The following is a 20160-nucleotide window of genomic DNA, read 5'->3' on the forward strand; positions in this document are numbered from 1 at the left end:
TTCCAGCCTAGCTCTTTCTGCCTGCGAGCTATCTGCAGACGTTCGCATTTTCGGAGCAGGGCTGCCAAAGTCGCCCGGCAGAAACAGCCAAAAGATACGTTTGAATTTTGAGGGGGCAAGACAAGCAAGCAGCCCCAGTCTCTGTGCCTCTGTGCGAGCAGTGCCATGGGCAGATGAGGCTGAGCAACAGCTTTCCAGGCTAGCTCTTTCTGCCTTCGAGCTATCTGCAGACGTTCGCATTTTCGGAGCAGGCTGCCGGAGGCGCCCGGCACGGACCACCTAAGCTACGTTTCAAGTTTGAGGTGGCAAAACAAGCAAGCAGCCCCAGTCTCTGTGCCTCTGTGCGAGCAGTGCCATGGGCAGATGAGGCTGAGCAACAGCTTTCCAGGCTAGCTCTTTCTGCCTGCGAGCTATCTGCAGACGTTCACATTTTTGGAGCAGCGCTGCCCCAAGCACCCGGCACGGACCACGTAAGCTACGTTTGAAGTTTGAGGGGACAAGACAAGCAAGCAGACCCAGTCTCTGTGCCTCTCTGCGAGCAGTGCCATGGGCAGATGAGGCTGAGCAACAGCTTTCCAGGCTAGCTCTTTCTGCCTGCGAGCTATCTGCAGACGTTCGCATTTTCGGAGCAGGGCTGACGGAGGCGCCCGGCAGAAACAGCCAAAAGATACGTTTGAAGTTTGAGGGGGCAAGACAAGCTATCAGCGCCAGTCTCTGTGCCTCTGTGTGAGCAGTGCCATGGGCAGATGAGGCTGAGCAACAGCTTTCCAGGCTAGCTCTTTCTGCCTGCGAGCTATCTGCAGACGTTCGCATTTTCGGAGCAGGGCTGCCGGAAGCGCCCGGCACGGACCACCTAATCTGCGTTTGAAGTTTGAGGGGGCAAGACAAGCAAGCAGCCCCAGTCTCTGTGCCTCTGTGCGAGCAGTGCCATGGCCAGATGAGGCTGAGCAACATCTTTCCAGGCTAGATTTTCTGGCTGCGATCTATCTGCAGACGTTTGCATTTTCGGAGCAGGGCTGCCGGAGGCGCCCGGCACGGACCACCTAAGCTACGTTTGAAGTTTGAGGGGACAAGACAAGCAAGCAGCCCCAGTCTCTGTGCCTGTGTGCGAGCAGTGCCATGGGCAGATGAGGCTGAGCAACAGCTTTCCAGGCTAGCTCTTTCTGCCTTCGAGCTATCTGCAGACGTTCGCATTTTCGAAGCAGGGCTGCCGGAGGCGCCCGGCACAGACCACCTCAGCTACATTTGAAGTTTGAGGGGGCAAGACAAGCAAGCAGCCCCAGTCTCTGTGCCTCTGTGCGAGCAGTGCCATGGGCAGATGAGGCTGAGCAACAGCTTTCCAGGCTAGCTCTTTCTGCCTGCGAGCTATCTGCAGACGTTCGCATTTTCGGAGCAGGGCTGCCAAAGGCGCCCGGCACAAACAGCCAAAAGATACGTTTGAAGTTTGAGGGGGCAAGACAAGCAAGCAGCCCCAGTCTCTGTGCCTCTGTGCGAACAGTGCCATGGGCAGATGAGGCTGAGCAACAGCTTTCCAGGCTAGCTGTTTCTGCCTGCGAGCTATCTGCAGACGTTCGCATTTTCGGAGCAGGGCTGCCAGAGGCGCCCGGCACAGACCACCTAAGCTACATTTGAAGTTTGAGGGGACAAGACAAGTAAGCAGCCCCAGTCTCTGTGCCTCTGTGCGAGCAGTGCCATGGGCAGATGAGGCTGAGCAACAGCTTTCCAGGCTAGCTCTTTCTGCCTGCGAGCTATCTGCAGACGTTCACATTTTTGGAGCAGCGCTGCCGCAAGCACCCGGCACGGAACACCAAAGCTACGTTTGAAGTTTGAGGGGACAAGACAAGCAAGCAGCCCCAGTCTCTGTGCCTCTGTGCGAGCAGTGCCATGGGCAGATGAGGCTGAGCAACAGCTTTCCAGGCTAGCTCTTTCTGCCTGCGAGCTATCTGCAGACGTTCACATTTTTGGAGCAGCGCTGACGCAAGCACCCGGCACGGAACACCAAAGCTACGTTTGAAGTTTGAGGGGACAATACAAGCAAGCAGCCCCAGTCTCTGTGCCTCTGTGCGAGCAGTGCCATGGGCAGATGAGTCTGAGCAACAGCTTTCAAGGCTACCTATTTCTGCCTGCGAGCTATCTGCAGACGTTCGCATTTTCGAAGCAGGGCTGCCAAAGGCGCCCGGCACGGACCACCTAAGAAACGTTTGAAGTTTGAGGGAAGAAGACAAGTAAGCAGCCGCAGTCTCTGTGCCTCTGTGCGAGCAGTGCCATGGGCAGATGAGGCTGAGCAACAGCTTTCCAGGCTAGCTCTTTCTGCCTGCGAGCTATCTGCAGACGTTCGCATTTTCGGAGCAGGGCTGCCGGAAGCGCCCGGCACGGACCACCTAAGCTACGTTTGAAGTTTGAGGGGGCAAGACAAGCAAGCAGCCCCAGTCTCTGTGCCTCTGTGCGAGCAGTGCCATGGGCAGATGAGGCTGAGCAACAGCTTTCCAGGCTAGCTCTTTCTGCCTGCGAGCTATCTGCAGATGTTCGCATTTTCGGAGCAGGGCTGCCGGAGACTCCCGATACGGACCACGTAATCTACGTTTGAAGTTTGAGGGGGCAAGACAAGCAAGCAGCCCCAGTCTCTGTGCCTCTGTGCGAGCAGTGCCATGGGCAGATGAGGCTGAGCAACAGCTTTCCAGGCTAGCTCTTTCTGCCTGCGAGCTATCTGCAGACGTTCGCATTTTCGGAGCAGGGCTGCCGGAGGCGCCCGGCACGGACCACCTAAACTACGTTTGAAGTTTGAGGGGGCAAGACAAGCAAGCAGCCCCAGTCTCTGTGCCTCTGTGCGAGCAGTGCCATGGGCAGATGAGGCTGAGCAACAGCTTTCCAGGCTAGCTCTTTCTGCCTGCGAGCTATCTGGAGACGTTCGCATTTTCGGAGCAGGGCTGCCAAAGGCGCCCGGCACAAACAGCCAAAAGATACGTTTGAAGTTTGAGGGTTCAAGACAAGCAAGCAGCCCCAGTCTCTGTGCCTCTGTGCGAGCAGTGCCATGGGCAGATGAGGCTGAGCAACAGCTTTCCAGGCTAGCTCTTTCTGCCTGCGAGCTATCTGCAGACGTTCGCATTTTCGTAGCAGCGCTGCCGCAAGCACCCGGCACGGAACACCAAAGCTACGTTTGAATTTTGAGGGGACAAGACAAGCAAGCAGCCCCAGTCTCTGTGCCTCTGTGCGAGCAGTTCCATGGGCAGATGAGGCTGAGCAACAGCTTTCCAGGCTAGCTCTTTCTGCCTGCGAGCTATCTGCAGATGTTCGCATTTTCGGAGCAGGGCTGCCGGAGGCGCCCGGCACAGACCACCTAAGCTACGTTTGAAGTTTGAGGGGACAAGACAAGCAAGCAGCCCCAGTCTCTGTGCCTCTGTGCGAGCAGTGCCTTGGGCAGATGAGGCTGAGCAACAGCTTTCCAGGCTAGCTCTTTCTGCCTGCGAGCTATCTGCAGACGTTCGCATTTTCGGAGCAGGGCTGCCAAAGTCGCCCAGCAGAAACAGCCAAAAGATACGTTTGAATTTTGAGGGGGCAAGACAAGCAAGCAGCCCCAGTCTCTGTGCCTCTGTGCGAGCAGTGCCATGGGCAGATGAGGCTGAGCAACAGCTTTCCAGGCTAGCTCTTTCTGCCTTCGAGCTATCTGCAGACGTTCGCATTTTCGTAGCAGGCTGCCGGAGGCGCCCGGCACGGACCACCTAAGCTACGTTTGAAGTTTGAGGTGGCAAAACAAGCAAGCAGCCCCAGTCTCTGTGCCTCTGTGCGAGCAGTGCCATGGGCAGATGAGGCTGAGCAACAGCTTTCCAGGCTAGCTCTTTCTGCCTGCGAGCTATCTGCAGACGTTCGCATTTTCAGAGCAGGGCTGCCGGAGGCGCCCGGCACGGACCACCTAAGACACGTTTGAAGTTTGAGGGGACAAGACAAGCAAGCAGCCCCAGTCTCTGTGCCTCTGTGCGAGCAGTGCCACGGGCAGATGAGGCTGAGCAACAGCTTTCCAGGCTAGCTCTTTCTGCCTGCGAGCTATCTGCAGACGTTGGCTTTTTCGAAGCAGGGCTGCCGGAAGCGCCCGGTACGGACCACCTAAGCTACGTTTGAAGTTTGAGGGGGCAAGACAAGCAAGCAGCCCCAGTCTCTGTGCCTCTGTGCGAGCAGTGCCATGGGCAGATGAGGCTGAGCAACAGCTTTCCAGGCTAGCTCTTTCTGCCTGCGAGCTATATGCAGACGTTTGCATTTTCGGAGCAGGGCTGCCGGAGGCGCCCATCACAGACCACCTAAGCTACGTTTGAAGTTTGAGGGGACAAGACAAGCAAGCAGCCCCAGTCACTGTGCCTCTGTGCGAGCAGTGCCATGGCCAGATGAGGCTGAGCAACATCTTTCCAGGCTAGATTTTCTGGCTGCGATCTATCTGCAGACGTTTGCATTTTCGGAGCAGGGCTGCCGGAGGCGCCCGGCACGGACCACCTAAGATACGTTTGAAGTTTGAGGGGGCAAGACAAGCAAGCAGCCCCAGTCTCTGTGCCTCGGTGCGAGCAGTGCCACGGGCAGATGAGGCTGAGCAACAGCTTTCCAGGCTAGCTCTTTCGGCCTGCGAGCTATGTGCAGACGTTCGCATTTTCGAAGCAGGGCTGCCGGAAGCGCCCGGCACAGACCACCTAAGCTACATTTGAAGTTTGAGGGGGCAAGACAAGCAAGCAGCCCCAGTCTCTGTGCCTCTGTGCGAGCAGTGCCATGGGCAGATGAGGCTGAGCAACAGCTTTGCAGGCTAGCTCTTTCTGCCTGCGAGCTATCTGCAGACGTTCGCATTTTCGGAGCAGGGCTGCCGAAAGCGCCCGGCACGGACCACCTAAGCTACGTTTGAAGTTTGAGGGGGCAAGACAAGCAAGCAGCCCCAGTCTCTGTGCCTCTGTGCGAGCAGTGCCATGGGCAGATGAGGCTGAGCAACAGTTTTCCAGGCTAGCTCTTTCTGCCTGCGAGCTATCTGCAGACGTTCACATTTTCGGAGCAGGGCTGACGGAGGCGCCCGGCACGGGCCACCTAAGCTACATTTGAAGTTTGAGGGGACAAGACAAGCAAGCAGCCCCAGTCTCTGTGCCTCTGTGCGAGCAGTGCCATGGGCAGATGAGGCTGAGCAACAGCTTTCCAGGCTAGCTCTTTCTGCCTGCGAGCTATCTGCAGACGTTCGCATTTTCGGAGCAGGGCTGCCAAAGTCGCCCGGCACAAACAGCCAAAAGATAAGTTTGAAGTTTGAGGGGGAAGACAAGCAAGCAGCCTCAGTCTCTGTGCCTCTGTGCGAGCAGTGCCATGGGCAGATGAGGCTGAGCAACAGCTTTCCAGGCTAGCTCTTTCTGCCTGCGAGCTATCTGCAGACGTTCGCATTTTCGGAGCAGGGCTGCCGGAGGCGCCCGGCACAGACCACCTAAGCTACGTTTGAAGTTTGAGTGTACAAGACAAGCAAGCAGCCCCAGTCTCTGTGCCTCTGTGCGAGCAGTGCCTTGGGCAGATGAGGCTGAGCAACAGCTTTCCAGGCTAGCTCTTTCTGCCTGCGAGCTATCTGCAGACGTTCGCATTTTCGGAGCAGGGCTGCCAAAGTCGCCCGGCAGAAACAGCCAAAAGATACGTTTGAATTTTGAGGGGGCAAGACAAGCAAGCAGCCCCAGTCTCTGTGCCTCTGTGCGAGCAGTGCCATGGGCAGATGAGGCTGAGCAACAGCTTTCCAGGCTAGCTCTTTCTGCCTTCGAGCTATCTGCAGACGTTCGCATTTTCGTAGAAGGCTGCCGGAGGCGCCCGGCACGGACCACCTAAGCTACGTTTGAAGTTTGAGGTGGCAAAACAAGCAAGCAGCCCCAGTCTCTGTGCCTCTGTGCGAGCAGTGCCATGGGCAGATGAGGCTGAGCAACATCTTTCCAGGCTAGATTTTCTGGCTGCAAGCTATCTGCAGACGTTTTCATTTTCGGAGCAGGGCTGCCGGAGGCGCCCGGCACGGACCACCTAAGCTACGTTTGAAGTTTGAGGGGACAAGACAAGCAAGCAGCCCCAGTCTCTGTGCCTCTGTGCGAGCAGTGCCATGGGCAGATGAGGCTGAGCAACAGCTTTCCAGGTTAGCTCTTTCTGCCTGCGAGCTATCTGCAGACGTTCACATTTTCGGAGCAGGGCTGACGGAGGCGCCCGGCACGGGCCACCTAAGCTACATTTGAAGTTTGAGGGGGCAAGACAAGCAAGCAGCCCCAGTCTCTGTGCCTCTGTGCGAACAGTGCCATGGGCAGATGAGGCTGAGCAACAGCTTTCCAGGCTAGCTCTTTCTGCCTGCGAGCTATCTGCAGACGTTCGCATTTTCGGAGCAGGGCTGCCAGAGGCGCCCGGCACAGACCACCTAAGCTACATTTGAAGTTTGAGGGGACAAGACAAGTAAGCAGCCCCAGTCTCTGTGCCTCTGTGCGAGCAGTGCCATGGGCAGATGAGGCTGAGCAACAGCTTTCCAGGCTAGCTCTTTCTGCCTGCGAGCTATCTGCAGACGTTCACATTTTTGGAGCAGCGCTGCCGCAAGCACCCGGCACGGAACACCAAAGCTACGTTTGAAGTTTGAGGGGACAAGACAAGCAAGCAGCCCCAGTCTCTGTGCCTCTGTGCGAGCAGTGCCATGGGCAGATGAGGCTGAGCAACAGTTTTCCAGGCTAGCTCTTTCTGCCTGCGAGCTATCTGCAGACGTTCACATTTTTGGAGCAGGGCTGACGGAGGCCCCCGGCACGGGCCACCTAAGCTACATTTGAAGTTTGAGGGGACAAGACAAGCAAGCAGCCCCAGTCTCTGTGCCTCTGTGCGAGCAGTGCCATGGGCAGATGAGGCTGAGCAACAGCTTTCCAGGCTAGCTCTTTCTGCCTGCGAGCTATCTGCAGACGTTCGCATTTTCGGAGCAGGGCTGCCAAAGTCGCCCGGCACAAACAGCCAAAAGATAAGTTTGAAGTTTGAGGGGGAAGACAAGCAAGCAGCCTCAGTCTCTGTGCCTCTGTGCGAGCAGTGCCATGGGCAGATGAGGCTGAGCAACAGCTTTCCAGGCTAGCTCTTTCTGCCTGCGAGCTATCTGCAGACGTTCGCATTTTCGGAGCAGGGCTGCCGGAGGCGCCCGGCACAGACCACCTAAGCTACATTTGAAGTTTGAGGGGACAAGACAAGTAAGCAGCCCCAGTCTCTGTGCCTCTGTGCGAGCAGTGCCATGGGCAGATGAGGCTGAGCAACAGCTTTCCAGGCTAGCTCTTTCTGCCTGCGAGCTATCTGCAGACGTTCACATTTTTGGAGCAGCGCTGCCCCAAGCACCCGGCACGGAACACCAAAGCTACGTTTGAAGTTTGAGGGGACAAGACAAGCAAGCAGCCCCAGTCTCTGTGCCTCTGTGCGAGCAGTGCCATGGGCAGATGAGGCTGAGCAACAGCTTTCCAGGCTAGCTCTTTCTGCCTGCGAGCTATCTGCAGACGTTCACATTTTTGGAGCAGGTCTGCCGCAAGCACCCGGCACGGAACACCAAAGCTACGTTTGAAGTTTGAGGGGACAAGACAAGCAAGCAGCCCCAGTCTCTGTGCCTCTGTGCGAGCAGTGCCATGGGCAGATGAGGCTGAGCAACAGCTTTCCAGGCTACCTATTTCTGCCTGCGAGCTATCTGCAGACGTTCGCCTTTTCAGAGCAGGGCTGCCGGAAGCGCCCAGCACGGACCACCTAAGCTACGTTTGAAGTTTGAGGGGGCAAGACAAGCAAGCAGCCCCAGTCTCTGTGCCTCTGTGCGAGCAGTGCCATGGGCAAATGAGGCTGAGCAACAGCTTTCCAGGCTAGCTCTTTCTGCCTGCGATCTATCTGCAGATGTTCGCATTTTCGGAGCAGGGCTGCCGGAGACTCCCGATACGGACCACGTAATCTACGTTTGAAGTTTGAGGGGGCAAGACAAGCAAACAGCCCCAGTCTCTGTGCCTCTGTGCGAGCAGTGCCATGGGCAGATGAGGCTGAGCAACAGCTTTCCAGGCTAGCTCTTTCTGCCTGCGAGCTATCTGCAGACGTTCGCATTTTCGGAGCAGGGCTGCCGGAGGCGCCCGGCACGGACCACCTAAACTACGTTTGAAGTTTGAGGGGGCAAGACAAGCAAGCAGCCACAGTCTCTGTGCCTCTGTGCGAGCAGTGCCATGGGCAGATGAGGCTGAGCAACAGCTTTCCAGGCTAGCTCTTTCTGCCTGCGAGCTATCTGCAGACGTTCGCATTTTCGGAGCAGGGCTGCCAAAGGCGCCCGGCACAAACAGCCAAAAGATACGTTTGAAGTTTGAGGGGACAAGACAAGCAAGCAGCCCCAGTCTCTGTGCCTCTGTGCGAGCAGTGCCATGGGCAGATGAGGCTGAGCAACAGCTTTCCAGGCTAGCTCTTTCTGCCTGCGAGCTATCTGCAGATGTTCGCATTTTCGGAGCAGCGCTGCCGCAAGCACCCGGCACGGAACACCAAAGCTACGTCTGAATTTTGAGGGGACAAGACAAGCAAGCAGCGCCAGGCTCTGTGCCTCTGTGCGAGCAGTTCCATGGGCAGATGAGGCTGAGCAACAGCTTTCCAGGCTAGCTCTTTCTGCCTGCGAGCTATCTGCAGATGTTCGCATTTTCGGAGCAGGGCTACCGGAGGCGCCCGGCACAGACCACCTAAGCTACGTTTGAAGTTTGAGGGGACAAGACAAGCAAGCAGCCCCAGTCTCTGTGCCTCTGTGCGAGCAGTGCCTTGGGCAGATGAGGCTGAGCAACAGCTTTCCAGGCTAGCTCTTTCTGCCTGCGAGCTATCTGCAGACGTTCGCATTTTCGGAGCAGGGCTGCCAAAGTCGCCCGGCAGAAACAGCCAAAAGATACGTTTGAATTTTGAGGGGGCAAGACAAGCAAGCAGCCCCAGTCTCTGTGCCTCTGCGCGAGCAGTGCCATGGGCAGATGAGGCTGAGCAACAGCTTTCCAGGCTAGCTCTTTCTGCCTTCGAGCTATCTGCAGACGTTCGCATTTTCGTAGAAGGCTGCCGGAGGCGCCCGGCACGGACCACCTAAGCTACGTTTGAAGTTTGAGGGGACAAGACAAGCAAGCAGCCCCAGTCTCTGTGCCTCTGTGCGAGCAGTGCCATGGGCAGATGAGGCTGAGCAACAGCTTTCCAGGCTAGATTTTCTGGCTGCGAGCTATCTGCAGACGTTTGCATTTTCGGAGCAGGGCTGCCGGAGGCGCCCGGCACGGACCACCTAAGCTACGTTTGAAGTTTGAGGGGACAAGACAAGCAAGCAGCCCCAGTCTCTGTGCCTCTGTGCGAGCAGTGCCATGGGCAGATGAGGCTGAGCAACAGCTTTCCAGGCTAGCTCTTTCTGCCTGCGAGCTATCTGCAGACGTTCGCATTTTCGGAGCAGGGCTGCCAAAGTCGCCCGGCACAAACAGCCAAAAGATACGTTTGAAGTTTGAGGGGGCAAGACAAGCAAGCAGCCCCAGTCTCTGTGCCTCTGTGTGAACAGTGCCATGGGCAGATGAGGCTGAGCAACAGCTTTCCAGGCTAGCTGTTTCTGCCTGCGAGCTATCTGCAGACGTTCGCATTTTCGGAGCAGGGCTGCCAGAGGCGCCCGGCACAGACCACCTAAGCTACATTTGAAGTTTGAGGGGACAAGACAAGTAAGCAGCCCCAGTCTCTGTGCCTCTGTGCGAGCAGTGCCATGGGCAGATGAGGCTGAGCAACAGCTTTCCAGGCTAGCTCTTTCTGCCTGTGAGCTATCTGCAGACGTTCACATTTTTGGAGCAGCGCTGCCGCAAGCACCCGGCACGGAACACCAAAGCTACGTTTGAAGTTTGAGGGGACAAGACAAGCAAGCAGCCCCAGTCTCTGTGCCTCTGTGCGAGCAGTGCCATGGGCAGATGAGGCTGAGCAACAGCTTTCCAGGCTAGCTCTTTCTGCCTGCGAGCTATCTGCAGACGTTCGCATTTTCGGAGCAGGGCTGCCAAAGGCGCCCGGCACGGACCACCTAAACTACGTTTGAACTTTGAGGTGGCAAGACAAGCAAGCAGCCACAGTCTCTGTGCCTCTGTGCGAGCAGTGCCATGGGCAGATGAGGCTTAGCAACAGCTTTCCAGGCTAGCTCTTTCTGCCTGCGAGCTATCTGCAGACGTTCGCATTTTCGGAGCAGGGCTGCCAAAGGCGCCCGGCACAAATATCCAAAAGCTACGTTTGAAGTTTGAGGGGACAAGACAAGCAAGTAGCCCCAGTCTCTGTGCCTCTGTGCGAGCAGTGCCATGGGCAGATGAGGCTGAGCAATAGCTTTCCAGGCTAGCTCTTTCTGCCTGCGAGCTATCTGCAGACGTTCGCATTTTCGGAGCAGCGCTGCCGCAAGCACCCGGCACGGAACACCAAAGCTACGTTTGAATTTTGAGGGGACAAGACAAGCAAGCAGCCCCAGTCTCTGTGCCTCTGTGCGAGCAGTTCCATGGGCAGATGAGGCTGAGCAACAGCTTTCCAGGCTAGCTCTTTCTGCCTGCGAGCTATCTGCAGATGTTCGCATTTTCGGAGCAGGGCTGCCGGAGGCGCCCGGCACAGACCACCTAAGCTACGTTTGAAGTTTCAGGGGACAAGACAAGCAAGCAGCCCCAGTCTCTGTGCCTCTGTGCGAGCAGTGCCTTGGGCAGATGAGGCTGAGCAACAGCTTTCCAGGCTAGCTCTTTCTGCCTGCGAGCTATCTGCAGACGTTCGCATTTTCGGAGCAGGGCTGCCAAAGTCGCCCGGCAGAAACAGCCAAAAGATACGTTTGAATTTTGAGGGGGCAAGACAAGCAAGCAGCCCCAGTCTCTGTGCCTCTGTGCGAGCAGTGCCATGGGCAGATGAGGCTGAGCAACAGCTTTCCAGGCTAGCTCTTTCTGCCTTCGAGCTATCTGCAGACGTTCGCATTTTCGGAGCAGGCTGCCGGAGGCGCCCGGCTCGGACCACCTAAGCTACGTTTGAAGTTTGAGGTGGCAAAACAAGCAAGCAGCCCCAGTCTCTGTGCCTCTGTGCGAGCAGTGCCATGGGCAGATGAGGCTGAGCAACAGCTTTCCAGGCTAGCTCTTTCTGCCTGCGAGCTATCTGCAGACGTTCACATTTTTGGAGCAGCGCTGCCGCAAGCACCCGGCACGGACCACGTAAGCTACGTTTGAAGTTTGAGGGGACAAGACAAGCAAGCAGCCCCAGTCTCTGTGCCTCTGTGCGAGCAGTGCCTTGGGCAGATGAGGCTGAGCAACAGCTTTCCAGGCTAGCTCTTTCTGCCTGCGAGCTATCTGCAGACGTTCGCATTTTCGGAGCAGGGCTGCCAAAGTCGCCCGGCAGAAACAGCCAAAAGATACGTTTGAATTTTGAGGGGGCAAGACAAGCAAGCAGCCCCAGTCTCTGTGCCTCTGTGCGAGCAGTGCCATGGGCAGATGAGGCTGAGCAACAGCTTTCCAGGCTAGCTCTTTCTGCCTTCGAGCTATCTGCAGACGTTCGCATTTTCGGAGCAGGCTGCCGGAGGCGCCCGGCACGGACCACCTAAGCTACGTTTGAAGTTTGAGGTGGCAAAACAAGCAAGCAGCCCCAGTCTCTGTGCCTCTGTGCGAGCAGTGCCATGGGCAGATGAGGCTGAGCAACAGCTTTCCAGGCTAGCTCTTTCTGCCTGCGAGCTATCTGCAGACGTTCACATTTTTGGAGCAGCGCTGCCGCAAGCACCCGGCACGGACCACGTAAGCTACGTTTGAAGTTTGAGGGGACAAGACAAGCAAGCAGCCCCAGTCTCTGTGCCTCTCTGCGAGCAGTGCCATGGGCAGATGAGGCTGAGCAACAGCTTTCCAGGCTACCTATTTCTGCCTGCGAGCTGTCTGCAGACGTTCGCATTTTCGAAGCAGGGCTGCCAAAGGCGCCCGGCACGGACCACCTAAGCTACGTTTGAAGTTTGAGGGAAGAAGACAAGTAAGCAGCCCCAGTCTCTGTGCCTCTGTGCGAGCAGTGCCATGGGCAGATGAGGCTGAGCAACAGCTTTCCAGGCTAGCTCTTTCTGCCTGCGAGCTATCTGCAGACGTTCGCATTTTCGGAGCAGGGCTGCCGGAAGCGCCCGGCACGGACCACCTAAGCTACGTTTGAAGTTTGAGGGGGCAAGACAAGCAAGCAGCCCCAGTCTCTGTGCCTCTGTGCGAGCAGTGCCATGGGCAGATGAGGCTGAGCAACAGCTTTCCAGGCTAGCTCTTTCTGCCTGCGATCTATCTGCAGATGTTCGCATTTTCGGAGCAGGGCTGCCGGAGACTCCCGATACGGACCACGTAATCTACGTTTGAAGTTTGAGGGGGCAAGACAAGCAAGCAGCCCCAGTCTCTGTGCCTCTGTGCGAGCAGTGCCATGGGCAGATGAGGCTGAGCAACAGCTTTCCAGGCTAGCTCTTTCTGCCTGCGAGCTATCTGCAGACGTTCGCATTTTCGGAGCAGGGCTGCCGGAGGCGCCCGGCACGGACCACCTAAGCTACATTTGAAGTTTGAGGGGGCAAGACAAGCAAGCAGCCCCAGTCTCTGTGCCTCTGTGCGAGCAGTGCCATGGGCAGATGAGGCTGAGCAACAGCTTTCCAGGCTAGCTCTTTCTGCCTTCGAGCTATCTGCAGACGTTCGCATTTTCGGAGCAGGGCTGCCAAAGGCGCCCGGCACAAACAGCCAAAAGATACGTTTGAAGTTTGAGGGGACAAGACAAGCAAGCAGCCCCAGTCTCTGTGCCTCTGTGCGAGCAGTGCCATGGGCAGATGAGGCTGAGCAACAGCTTTCCAGGCTAGCTCTTTATGCCTGAGAGCTATCTGCAGACGTTCGCATTTTCGGAGCAGCGCTGCCGCAAGCACCCGGCACGGAACACCAAAGCTACGTTTGAATTTTGAGGGGACAAGACAAGCAAGCAGCCCCAGTCTCTGTGCCTCTGTGCGAGCAGTTCCATGGGCAGATGAGGCTGAGCAACAGCTTTCCAGGCTAGCTCTTTCTGCCTGCGAGCTATCTGCAGATGTTCGCATTTTCGGAGCAGGGCTGCCGGAGGCGCCCGGCACAGACCACCTAAGCTACGTTTGAAGTTTGAGGGGACAAGACAAGCAAGCAGCCCCAGTCTCTGTGCCTCTGTGCGAGCAGTGCCTTGGGCAGATGAGGCTGAGCAACAGCTTTCCAGGCTAGCTCTTTCTGCCTGCGAGCTATCTGCAGACATTCGCATTTTCGGAGCAGGGCTGCCAAAGTCGCCCGGCAGAAACAGCCAAAAGATACGTTTGAATTTTGAGGGGGCAAGACAAGCAAGCAGCCCCAGTCTCTGTGCCTCTGTGCGAGCAGTGCCATGGGCAGATGAGGCTGAGCAACAGCTTTCCAGGCTAGCTCTTTCTGCCTTCGAGCTATCTGCAGACGTTCGCATTTTCGGAGCAGGCTGCCGGAGGCGCCCGGCACGGACCACTTAAGCTACGTTTGAAGTTCGAGGTGGCAAAACAAGCAAGCAGCCCCAGTCTCTGTGCCTCTGTGCGAGCAGTGCCATGGGCAGATGAGGCTGAGCAACAGCTTTCCAGGCTAGCTCTTTCTGGCTGCGAGCTATCTGCAGACGTTCACATTTTTGGAGCAGCGCTGCCGCAAGCACCCGGCACGGAACACCAAAGCTACGTTTGAAGTTTGAGGGGACAAGACAAGCAAGCAGCCCCAGTCTCTGTGCCTCTGTGCGAGCAGTGCCATGGGCAGATGAGGCTGAGCAACAGCTTTCCAGGCTACCTTTTTCTGCCTGCGAGCTATCTGCAGACGTTCGCATTTTCCAAGCAGGGCTGCCAAAGGCGCCCGGCACAAACAGCCAAAAGATACGTTTGAAGTTTGAGGGGGCAAGACAAGCTAGCAGCGCCAGTCTCTGTGCCTCTGTGTGAGCAGTGCCATGGGCAGATGAGGCTGAGCAACAGCTTTCCAGGCTAGCTCTTTCTGCCTGCGAGCTATCTGCAGACGTTCGCATTTTCGGAGCTGGGCTGCCGGAGGCGCCCGGCACGGACCACCTAAGCTACGTTTGAAGTTTGAGGGAACAAGACAAGCAAGCAGCCACAGTCTCTGTGCCTCTGTGCGAGCAGTGCCATGGGCAGATGAGGCTGAGCAACAGCTTTCCAGGCTAGCTCTTTCTGCCTGCGAGCTATCTGCAGACGTTCGCATTTTCGGAGCAGGTCTGCCGGAAGCGCCCGGCAAGGACCACCTAAACTACGTTTGAAGTTTGAGGGGGCAAGACAAGCAAGCAGCCCCAGTCTCTGTGCCTCTGTGCGAGCAGTGCCATGGGCAGATGAGGCTGAGCAACAGCTTTCCAGGCTAGCTCTTTCTGCCTGCGAGCTATCTGCAGACGTTCGCATTTTCGGAGCAGCGCTGCCGGAGGCGCCCGGCACAGACCACCTAAGCTACGTTTGAAGTTTGAGGGGACAAGACAAGCAAGCAGCCCCAGTCTCTGTGCCTCTGTGCGAGCAGTGCCATGGGCAGATGAGGCTGAGCAACAGCTTTCCAGGCTAGCTCTTTCTGCCTGCGAGCTATCTGCAGACGTTCGCATTTTCGGAGCAGGGCTGCCAAAGGCGCCCGGCAGAAACAGCCAAAAGATACGTTTGAATTTTGGGGGGGCAAGACAAGCAAGCAGTCCCAGTCTCTGTGCCTCTGTGCGAGCAGTGCCATGGGCAGATGAGGCTGAGCAACAGCTTTCCAGGCTAGCTCTTTCTGCCTTCGAGCTATCTGCAGACGTTCGCATTTTCGGAGCAGGCTGCCGGAGGCGCCCGGCACGGACCACCTAAGCTACGTTTGAAGTTTGAGGTGGCAAAACAAGCAAGCAGCCCCAGTCTCTGTGCCTCTGTGCGAGCAGTGCCATGGGCAGATGAGGCTGAGCAACAGCTTTCCAGGCTAGCTCTTTCTGCCTGCGAGCTCTCTGCAGACGTTCGCATTTTCGGAGCAGGGCTGCCGAAAGCGCCCGACACGGACCACCTAAGCTACGTTTAAAGTTTGAGGGTACAAGACAAGCAAGCAGCCCCAGTCTCTGTGCCTCTGTGCGAGCAGTGCCATGGGCAGATGAGGCTGAGCAACAGCTTTCCAGGCTAGCTCTTTCTGCCTGCGAGCTATCTGCAGACGTTCGCAATTTCAAATAAGGGCTGTCGGAGCCTCCCGATACGGACCACGTAAGCTACGTTTGAAGTTGGAGGGGGCAAGACAAGCAAGCAGCCCCAGTCTCTGTGCCTCTGTGCGAGCAGTGCCATGGGCAGATGAGGCTGAGCAACAGCTTTCCAGGCTAGCTCTTTCTGCCTGCGATCTATCTGCAGATGTTCGCATTTTCGGAGCAGGGCTGCCGGAGACTCCCGATACGGACCACGTAATCTACGTTTGAAGTTTGAGGGGGCAAGACAAGCAAGCAGCCCCAGTCTCTGTGCCTCTGTGCGAGCAGTGCCATGGGCAGATGAGGCTGAGCAACAGCTTTCCAGGCTAGCTCTTTCTGCCTGCGAGCTATCTGCAGACGTTCGCATTTTCGGAGCAGGGCTGCCAAAGGCGCCCGGCACAAACAGCCAAAAGATACGTTTGAAGTTTGAGGGGACAAGACAAGCAAGCAGCCCCAGTCTCTGTGCCTCTGTGCGAGCAGTGCCATGGGCAGATGAGGCTGAGCAACAGCTTTCCAGGCTAGCTCTTTCTGCCTGCGAGCTATCTGCAGACGTTCGCATTTTCGGAGCAGCGCTGCCGCAAGCACCCGGCACGGAACACCAAAGCTACGTTTGAATTTTGAGGGGACAAGACAAGCAAGCAGCCCCAGTCTCTGTGCCTCTGTGCGAGCAGTGCCATGGGCAGATGAGGCTGAGCAACAGCTTTCCAGGCTAGCTCTTTCTGCCTGCGAGCTATCTGCAGATGTTCGCATTTTCGGAGCAGGGCTGCCGGAGGCGCCCGGCACAGACCACCTAAGCTACGTTTGAAGTTTGAGGGGACAAGACAAGCAAGCAGCCCCAGTCTCTGTGCCTCTGTGCGAGCAGTGCCTTGGGCAGATGAGGCTGAGCAACAGCTTTCCAGGCTAGCTCTTTCTGCCTGCGAGCTATCTGCAGACGTTCACATTTTTGGAGCAGCGCTGCCGCAAGCACCCGGCACGGAACACCAAAGCTACGTTTGAAGTTTGAGGGGACAAGACAAGCAAGCAGCCCCAGTCTCTGTGCCTCTGTGCGAGCAGTGCCATGGGCAGATGAGGCTGAGCAACAGCTTTCCAGGCTAGCTCTTTCTGCCTGCGAGCTATCTGCAGACGTTCGCATTTTCGGAGCAGGGCTGCCAAAGGCGCCCGGCACAAACAGCCAAAAGATACGTTTGAAGTTTGAGGGGGCAAGACAAGCTAGCAGCGCCAGTCTCTGTGCCTCTGTGTGAGCAGTGCCATGGGCAGATGAGGCTGAGCAACAGCTTTCCAGGCTAGCTCTTTCTGCCTGCGAGCTATCTGCAGACGTTCGCATTTTCGGAGCTGGGCTGCCGGAGGCGCCCGGCACGGACCACCTAAGCTACGTTTGAAGTTTGAGGGAACAAGACAAGAAAGCAGCCCCAGTCTCTGTGCCTCTGTGCGAGCAGTGCCATGGGCAGATGAGGCTGAGCAACAGCTTTCCAGGCTAGCTCTTTCTGCCTGCGAGCTATCTGCAGACGTTCGCATTTTCGGAGCAGGGCTGCCGGAAGTGCCCGGCAAGGACCACCTAAACTACGTTTGAAGTTTGAGGGGGCAAGACAAGCAAGCAGCCCCAGTCTCTGTGCCTCTGTGCGAGCAGTGCCATGGGCAGATGAGGCTGAGCAACAGCTTTCCAGGCTAGCTCTTTCTGCCTGCGAGCTATCTGCAGACGTTCGCATTTTCGGAGCAGCGCTGCCGCAAGCACCCGGCACAGAACACCAAAGCTACGTTTGAATTTTGAGGGGACAAGACAAGCAAGCAGCGCCAGTCTCTGTGCCTCTGTGCGAGCAGTGCCATGGGCAGATGAGGCTGAGCAACAGCTTTCCAGGCTAGCTCTTTCTGCCTGCGAGCTATCTGCAGAAGTTCGCATTTTCGGAGCAGGGCTGCCGGAGGCGACCGGCACAGACCACCTAAGCTACGTTTGAAGTTTGAGGGGACAAGACAAGCAAGCAGCCCCAGTCTCTGTGCCTCTGTGCGAGCAGTGCCTTGGGCAGATGAGGCTGAGCAACAGCTTTCCAGGCTAGCTCTTTCTGCCTGCGAGCTATCTGCAGACGTTCGCATTTTCGGAGCAGGGCTGCCAAAGGCGCCCGGCAGAAACAGCCAAAAGATACGTTTGAATTTTGGGGGGGCAAGACAAGCAAGCAGCCCCAGTCTCTGTGCCTCTGTGCGAGCAGTGCCATGGGCAGATGAGGCTGAGCAACAGCTTTCCAGGCTAGCTCTTTCTGCCTTCGAGCTATCTGCAGACGTTCGCATTTTCGGAGCAGGCTGCCGGAGGCGCCCGGCACGGACCACCTAAGGTACGTTTGAAGTTTGAGGGGGCAAAACAAGCAAGCAGCCCCAGTCTCTGTGCCTCTGTGCGAGCAGTGCCATGGGCAGATGAGGCTGAGCAACAGCTTTCCAGGCTAGCTCTTTCTGGCTGCGAGCTCTCTGCAGACGTTCGCATTTTCGGAGCAGGGCTGCCGAAAGCGCCCGGCACGGACCACCTAAGCTACGTTTAAAGTTTGAGGGGGCAAGACAAGCAAGCAGCCCCAGTCTCTGTGCCTCTGTGCGAGCAGTGCCATGGGCAGATGAGGCTGAGCAACAGCTTTCCAGGCTAGCTCTTTCTGCCTGCGAGCTATCTGCAGACGTTCGCAATTTCAAATAAGGGCTGTCGGAGCCTCCCGATACGGACCACGTAAGCTACGTTTGAAGTTTGAGGGGGCAAGACAAGCAAGCAGCCCCAGTCTCTGTGCCTCTGTGCGAGCAGTGCCATGGGCAGATGAGGCTGAGCAACAGCTTTCCAGGCTAGCTCTTTCTGCCTGCGAGCTATCTGCAGACGTTCGCATTTTCGGAGCAGGGCTGCCAAAGTCGCCCGGCACAAACAGCCAAAATATACGTTTGAAGTTTGAGGGGGCAAGACAAGCAAGCAGCCCCAGTCTCTGTGCCTCTGTGCGAACAGTGCCATGGGCAGATGAGGCTGAGCAACAGCTTTCCAGGCTAGCTCTTTCTGCCTGCGAGCTATCTGCAGACGTTCGCATTTTCGGAGCAGGGCTGCCAGAGGCGCCCGGCAGAGACCACGTAATCTACGTTTGAAGTTTGAGGGGGCAAGACAAGTAAGCAGCCCCAGTCTCTGTGCCTCTGTGCGAGCAGTGCCATGGGCAGATGAGGCTGAGCAACAGCTTTCCAGGCTAGCTCTTTCTGCCTGCGAGCTATCTGCAGACGTTCGCATTTTCGGAGCAGGGCTGCCAAAGGCGCCCGGCACAAACAGCCAAAAGATACGTTTGAAGTTTGAGGGGGCAAGACAAGCTAGCAGCGCCAGTCTCTGTGCCTCTGTGTGAGCAGTGCCATGGGCAGATGAGGCTGAGCAACAGCTTTCCAGGCTAGCTCTTTCTGCCTGCGAGCTATCTGCAGACGTTCGCATTTTCGGAGCTGGGCTGCCGGAGGCGCCCGGCACGGACCACCTAAGCTACGTTTGAAGTTTGAGGGAACAAGACAAGAAAGCAGCCCCAGTCTCTGTGCCTCTGTGCGAGCAGTGCCATGGGCAGATGAGGCTGAGCAACAGCTTTCCAGGCTAGCTCTTTCTGCCTGCGAGCTATCTGCAGACGTTCGCATTTTCGGAGTAGGGCTGCCGGAAGTGCCCGGCAAGGACCACCTAAACTACGTTTGAAGTTTGAGGGGGCAAGACAAGCAAGCAGCCCCAGTCTCTGTGCCTCTGTGCGAGCAGTGCCATGGGCAGATGAGGCTGAGCAACAGCTTTCCAGGCTAGCTCTTTCTGCCTGCGAGCTATCTGCAGACGTTCGCATTTTCGGAGCAGGGCTGCCAAAGGCGCCCGGCAGAAACAGCCAAAAGATACGTTTGAATTTTGGGGGGGCAAGACAAGCAAGCAGCCCCAGTCTCTGTGCCTCTGTGCGAGCAGTGCCATGGGCAGATGAGGCTGAGCAACAGCTTTCCAGGCTAGCTCTTTCTGCCTTCGAGCTATCTGCAGACGTTCGCATTTTCGGAGCAGGCTGCCGGAGGCGCCCGGCACGGACCACCTAAGGTACGTTTGAAGTTTGAGGGGGCAAAACAAGCAAGCAGCCCCAGTCTCTGTGCCTCTGTGCGAGCAGTGCCATGGGCAGATGAGGCTGAGCAACAGCTTTCCAGGCTAGCTCTTTCTGGCTGCGAGCTCTCTGCAGACGTTCGCATTTTCGGAGCAGGGCTGCCGAAAGCGCCCGGCACGGACCACCTAAGCTACGTTTAAAGTTTGAGGGGGCAAGACAAGCAAGCAGCCCCAGTCTCTGTGCCTCTGTGCGAGCAGTGCCATGGGCAGATGAGGCTGAGCAACAGCTTTCCAGGCTAGCTCTTTCTGCCTGCGAGCTATCTGCAGACGTTCGCAATTTCAAATAAGGGCTGTCGGAGCCTCCCGATACGGACCACGTAAGCTACGTTTGAAGTTGGAGGGGGCAAGACAAGCAAGCAGCCCCAGTCTCTGTGCCTCTGTGCGAGCAGTGCCATGGGCAGATGAGGCTGAGCAACAGCTTTCCAGGCTAGCTCTTTCTGCCTGCGAGCTATCTGCAGACGTTCGCATTTTCGGAGCAGGGCTGCCAAAGTCGCCCGGCACAAACAGCCAAAATATACGTTTGAAGTTTGAGGGGGCAAGACAAGCAAGCAGCCCCAGTCTCTGTGCCTCTGTGCGAACAGTGCCATGGGCAGATGAGGCTGAGCAACAGCTTTCCAGGCTAGCTCTTTCTGCCTGCGAGCTATCTGCAGACGTTCGCATTTTCGGAGCAGGGCTGCCAGAGGCGCCCGGCAGAGACCACGTAATCTACGTTTGAAGTTTGAGGGGGCAAGACAAGTAAGCAGCCCCAGTCTCTGTGCCTCTGTGCGAGCAGTGCCATGGGCAGATGAGGCTGAGCAACAGCTTTCCAGGCTAGCTCTTTCTGCCTGCGAGCTATCTGCAGACGTTCGCATTTTCGGAGCAGGGCTGCCGGAAGCGCCCGGCACGGACCACCTAAGCTA

The sequence above is a fragment of the Opisthocomus hoazin genome, chromosome 10 (genome assembly GCF_030867145.1).
Source record: "Opisthocomus hoazin isolate bOpiHoa1 chromosome 10, bOpiHoa1.hap1, whole genome shotgun sequence".
In the NCBI taxonomy this organism is placed as follows: Eukaryota; Metazoa; Chordata; class Aves; order Opisthocomiformes; family Opisthocomidae; genus Opisthocomus; species Opisthocomus hoazin.